Below are 6000 nucleotides of genomic sequence, written 5' to 3' on the forward strand. Positions count from 1 at the left end.
AGATAAATAAATAAAATCTTAAAAAAAAAAGTCAGATGCTCAACCGAGCCACCCAGGTGCCTCAATTCTTTGTATTTTTTGCAATTTTTTTTTTAAAGATTTATTTATTTATTTATTTGACAGAGACATAGCAAGAGCAGGAACACAAGCAGGGGGAGTGGGAGAGGGAGAAGCAGGATTCCCGCTGAGCAGGGAGCCCGATGTGGGGCTCGATCTCAGGACCCTGGGATCATGACCTGAGCCGAAGGCAGACGCTTAACGACTGAGCCACCCAGGCGCCCGCAATTCTTTGTATTTTAAAATGAACCTTTCAGCCTTCATTTACTACCTTTAAGGACAAGAGCACAAGAGAAATGATATGTCATTGAACTATTCCTATTCCCCCCCCACCCCAAAGATTAATGGTTTTCCAAAAAGATAAAACTTAGGTTATATTTGAGTAAAAATTTTAAAAAGCTATGGTGAAAACAAGATCATGCGTAAGAACCTTTTTATCACTACTGACTCATTCATTTTCCTCAAAAACATGTATTGAATGTGTGTGTGTGTGTGTGTGTAATACATGGCACTGTGACAGGTATGAGAAATACCAACATGGGTAAGATAGCTCTGCCCACTGAAAGCTTCTGGTTTGGTGGTGAAATGATTAAGAAGTAATGTCACAATTATACCAGAATTATATATTAGGCACAGTGTGGTAACTAATCTCTAAAGATGGCCCCAACCAATCAAGCTTTCTATTATGCATGGCCTTAGACAGATCTGTCCCGTAAGTCTGGGCTAGTCCTGTGTGACTCCCTTTAACCAAGAGAATGTGGCAGAAGTGACACCATGCCAGTCTGGGGCCTAATCTCTGAGGAAGCCTGGCAGCTTCCCCTTTTGTGCTCTCAGAAGCCATGAGCTGCTATTCAAGGAGAAGTCAAGCGACGTGGCTGGTAAGATCAACTGGAGAAGCCCCACAGAGAGCGGGGGAAGGGCTCAGTCATCCCAGCACCTGATTCAAACCTCCAGATGCCCGAGCCCAACTGCTGACTAGGACTGCAGGTGAGACCTAAGGAAATGCCATACATAGAACCACAGAGCTGACCTCAGTCAGCCCACACAACTGTGAAAGGTCACAAAACTATGTTTAAGCCACTAAGTAAGTGCTGCGGTGTTTTGTTCTACAGCAATAGATACAAAACTTGCTATGAGAGACTGGATGAGACAGTGCACAGTTCTGCCTGCTGGTGGAATTAAGTGAGGTTTTACAGAAGAGGTAAAGCCTGAACTGTATCTGAAGAGTAGGAATTAAGGGTGGAGATGTTCTAGCAGAAAGAGAAGTACAAAGGCAAGGGGGCCTTAGAAGGCAGACATTTGAAATAAGAAAAAGGCCCTGAGTGATTAGAGTTGGGGCACTGAGCAGACAGAGAGGAACGGGAAGATACAGAGACCACATCCCAGAGCTCCTGTATGCCTGCTAAGGTGTTTAGACTCCATCCCAAAGGCAAAAAGAAGCCACTAAAAGACTCAGGGCAATCATATGATAATACATATTAGGGAGAGAACTGTGCTAACAATGTGGAAAGTGAAGACAGCTAAGACTAGAGGTGCCGTCTAGTTGAAGCCAAGCAGGAAAACAAATTAAGAGAAGGAAGTAGAACTCTCAGGAATGGTCCTAAAGGATGAGAAACACATGGAACAGACTGGAACGACACTACAGCTTGGAGCTAAGCCCACTTGAGTCAACTCCCAACGGGTGCACAGAGCAAGAACAGCCATGAGCAAGAATAAATGACTGTTCTTTAAGTCCCCAAATTTTCAGGTGCTTTATAGCATTTCTGTGGCAAAAGCTGACTGATAAAGATAGTAATAACAGGAGTGCCTGCTCAGGGCGCCCGGCTGGCTCAGTCAGTGGAGCATGTGACTTTGATCTCGGGGTTGCAAGTTTGAGCTCTACACCCACTTTGGTGTAGAGATTACTTTAAAAAAAAAAAAAAACTAAATAAATAAGAGTGCCTGCTCAAAGACTATGGGAATTTAAGTGCACATAACGTACTTAAGGAACAGTAAGTGGCACAGTAAACACTCATTAAATGTTTTGAACATTAAACATTATTTTTCTTATTTACATGTTCACCTCTATGGATACTAGACTTTCATTTGTGAATGTCCAACTGGAAGTTGAGTTCTAAAACCAAGTGGAGGGGCGCCTGGGTGGCTCAGTCGGTTAAGCATCTGCCTTCAGCTCAGGTCATGATCCCAGGGTCCTGGGATCAAGTCCCTCGTTGGGTTCCCTGCTCAGAGGGGAGCCTGCTTCTCCCTCTCCCTGCCCTCCCCCCCCACTCATGTTTGCTCTCTCTCTCTCTCTGTCTCTTGCTCTCTAATAAATAAATGAATAATCTTAAAAAAAAAATAAGATAAAACCAAGTGGAAGTCTGGCAATATAGCTAGGGGAGTATATAAGGCCCTGAGTTAACAGGAGAAAGGAAAAAGGCAGCTGAGGACAGAATCCCGAGGAATAGTTCATCATGTCTCCCTCCACCACTCCATTTCTGTTCCTTTCTGCAACACAATTGCTGCAGAGAGAACTGTTTTTACTGTCTCCCTCTCCTCACCTCCTATTTTGTCCCCAAGCTACTCCAATCCATTTGCTAAAATCACACTTGCCAAGGTTATCAAATAGCTTCATTTTACCCAACTCTCAGCAGCATTTAACCCAGCTGACAACTCCCTCTTGGTTGACACGCTTTCTTCAATTTGACTTTCAAGATCCCAGGCTCCTTGCTTTCCAGTCCAACTCCACTGAGAGATGTGTCTCAGTGTCATTTTATTCTGCTCCTTTGCCACATCTCCACAGGGTGGAGGCCCCCAGGGCTCATCCTGGTACCTCTTTTCACAATCCGCATTCCCTCCCTAGGTAATCTCATTTGGTGTCATGGTTTAAAGACCATTCATTCACCCTTAGCTTTCAAATTTATGTTCAGTAAGAAGCTCTGCCCTAAACTCCAGGTTCACATTTCTGGCTGCACTCTATAGCCCTTTTTGAATGTCTCAGAAATTTTCTTGGTTCTACCTTTACAAAATACAGTTGACCCTTGAACAACGCTGCAGTTAGGGGCATGGCCTCCACTCCCCATCCCCCTCCCTCCACACAGCTGAAAACCTGCATACAACTTTTCACTCCCTAAAATCTTTTAGGGAGTGAAACAGACCAGAAACAGACCAGAAGACATACTGATAACAGTCACTTAACACATTATTTTGTATGTTGAATTATTATATACTGTGTTCTTACAATTGAGTGAGCTAGAGAAAATAAAATGTTATCAAGAAAATAATAAGGAAGAAGGGATGCCTGGGTGGCTCAGTTGGTTAAGCATCTGCCTTCGGCTCAGGTCATTATCCCAGGGTCCTGGGATCGAGCCCCGCATCGGGCTCCCTGCTCAGTGAGGAGTCAGCTTCTCCCTTTCCCTCTGCACCTATCCCCGTTTGTGTGCGCTCTCTCTCCTCTCTCAAATAAGTAAATAAAATCTTTAAAAAAAATTTTTTTTAAATAAATGCACTGGGGCGCCTGGGTGGCTCAGTAAGTTAAGCGTTCGACTCTTGGTTTCGACTCGGGTCATGAACTCAGCGGCTGTGGGATCGAGCCCCATGTCGGGCTCTGTGCTCACTGCGGAGTCTGCTTCAGCTTCTCTCTCCCTCACCCTCTCCCTCATCCTCTCTCTCTCTCTCAAATAAATAAATAAAATCTTTAAAATCATAAGGAAGAGAAAATACATTTACAGTACTGTATTTGTTGGAAAAAATCAGTGTATACGTGTGCCCGCGTAGTTCAAACTCATGGTGTTCAAAGGTCAATCATATATCCAGTCTGACCACTTGTTATCCCATCTATCACTCCCACACTGGTATATATAACCCAGTATCAGATCTCTTGCCTGAACTACTGCAAAAGCCTCTTAATTCAGCTCCCCGCTGCCCATTTTACTTCCTCTCCAGTCTAATCTCCAAACAACTGCCAGAATGAGTTTTTAAAAATGTAAATCAGATCATATCATGCCCCCCTGAAAACTCTCCAAATGCTTCCCACCACACACCAAAGTCCTTCCACAGGCTATCCAGGCCTGCACAACCTCGTCCAGCCAGTCCTTTTGACCTCATTTTCTACCACTTTCCCCCTTATTCATTCTGCTCAAATCACACTGGTTTATTCTTGCAGTTCCTCCAAACAGGAGAAATTTAGGACCTTAGATGCACTTTGCCTAGCTTAGAATGCTCCTTCCCTCCCAGCTTGATCATTTTTCATTAATTTATCAGTACTTGACATTATATCTTTGTTTCTCCTTACTAGATTATACACAACTTTTTCTTGTTCACTGTTGTATCCAACATCTAAGACAGGGACTGGCACAAGGAGGCACACAGTGTTTCTCCAATGAACCACTGAAGAACATCACTTCAAGGTCAGGCAGATCAAAACAAGCAGTTTTTTATAATGTTAACTAATTTGTAAACATAATAAAAATAGGCCGAAGCTAACCTGTTTTCCCCACTCAGCAAGTACTAACTATGAGACATCTGTTTGTCACACAATAATAAGTAAGGACAGCATCTATGCTTCACGGCCAGCCAATACCTTTCAGTCCAGATATCATGTAACAATCAGTCCAGGTATCATTTCAGAATAGAACAATGAGACTGGAATCTGAAGAAGGACAAATACCATGACCACACTGAACACAGGAAAAATTTAAAATTAATTCACTTATTTTCTATTGACAGGAAAGGATGAGTGATTAACAGCGTCAGTGAAAATATCCACTAACCATCTTTCCCTCTACATTCTTATTCTACCAATTTCTTTTTTTTTAATAATTTTATTTATTTATTTATTTATTTTTATCTATTTATTTTGAGAGAGAGAATGAGAGACAGAGAGCATGAGAGGGAGGAGAGTCAGAGGGAGAAGCAGACGCCCTGCCGAGCAGGGAGCCCGATGCGGGACTCGATCCAGGGACTCCAGGATCATGACCTGAGCGAAGGCAGTCGCTTAACCAACTGAGCCACCCAGGCGCCCTATTCTACCAATTTCTAATTTTAAAGGAAAAAACTCGACAATATTTTTAAATCAGTGGCTCTAAGATTTAGCTGGTATTATTAGTATTTACGGAGAGTATTTAAAATGCTCTCAAGGTCCCACCTCCAAACGTTACAATATTTCAAAGAGGGAGGATCCCATCTACAAATTTAACAAGCACTCCAGGAGATTACAATGCAGGGAGACCAACAAATCACTTTAATAAAATACTTGTAGTCTAGAAAATCTAAATAAGCTATAACCAATCCTGTCAACCTCAAACCAAAACCAAAATGACCTAGATCCTAGCTTTTGAGCTGGGTTTTTTTTTTCTGTCTTTATAAATGTAATTTAACTAAATTGCAGAAAATGTGGGAAACAAAGAGAAAAGAAGAAAAAAAAAGGCAATATCATCTTACCACTCCAACACAACTTTGGTTAGCATTTTGGTATGCTTCCTTCTATCCACATCTCTAGGTATGTTTGTTCTGTTCCTTTTCAGTTTTATTCACAGCACACACAGTTTCAAGTGCTATTTATTATACACATTTCCCATGTTAATATTATTACCTAGTCTTCATCAGTATCACGCTCAGTGGCATAACACTGCGTCTAATGTACCTATCATTGTTTATCTAACCATTTCCCCCAGCTGACTACTTCCTCACTACTATAAATAATTCAGCTGTAAATATTTTTATACAGAACATTTTTCTCAGTACTTGAATACTTGGGGGGGAATCTATAGTGCCAAACCGTTTTACCACCACCTTTATCAGAGAGGGCTTTTCCAATATTAACTTTAAAATACTGGGAGGAGGGACGCCTGGGTGGCTCCGTCGTTAAGCGTCTGCCTTCGGCTCAGGTCATGGTCCCAGGGTCCTGGGATCGAGTCCCACATCGGGCTCCCTGCTCGGCGGGAAGCCTGCTTCTCTCTCTCT

General features: G+C 42.5%; 1 protein-coding gene across 1 annotated transcript in view; it reads right to left on the minus strand.

Annotated features, from left to right (window-relative positions):
* Nucleotides 1-6000, minus strand: part of BTBD1 (BTB domain containing 1) — a 43003-nt gene that overhangs the window by 35628 nt on the left and 1375 nt on the right. The window lies entirely within an intron of this gene.

Source organism: Mirounga leonina, unplaced genomic scaffold, assembly GCF_011800145.1.
Source record: "Mirounga leonina isolate KUSES-001 unplaced genomic scaffold, KU_Mleo_1.0 Mir_178, whole genome shotgun sequence".
Classification (NCBI taxonomy): Eukaryota; Metazoa; Chordata; class Mammalia; order Carnivora; family Phocidae; genus Mirounga; species Mirounga leonina.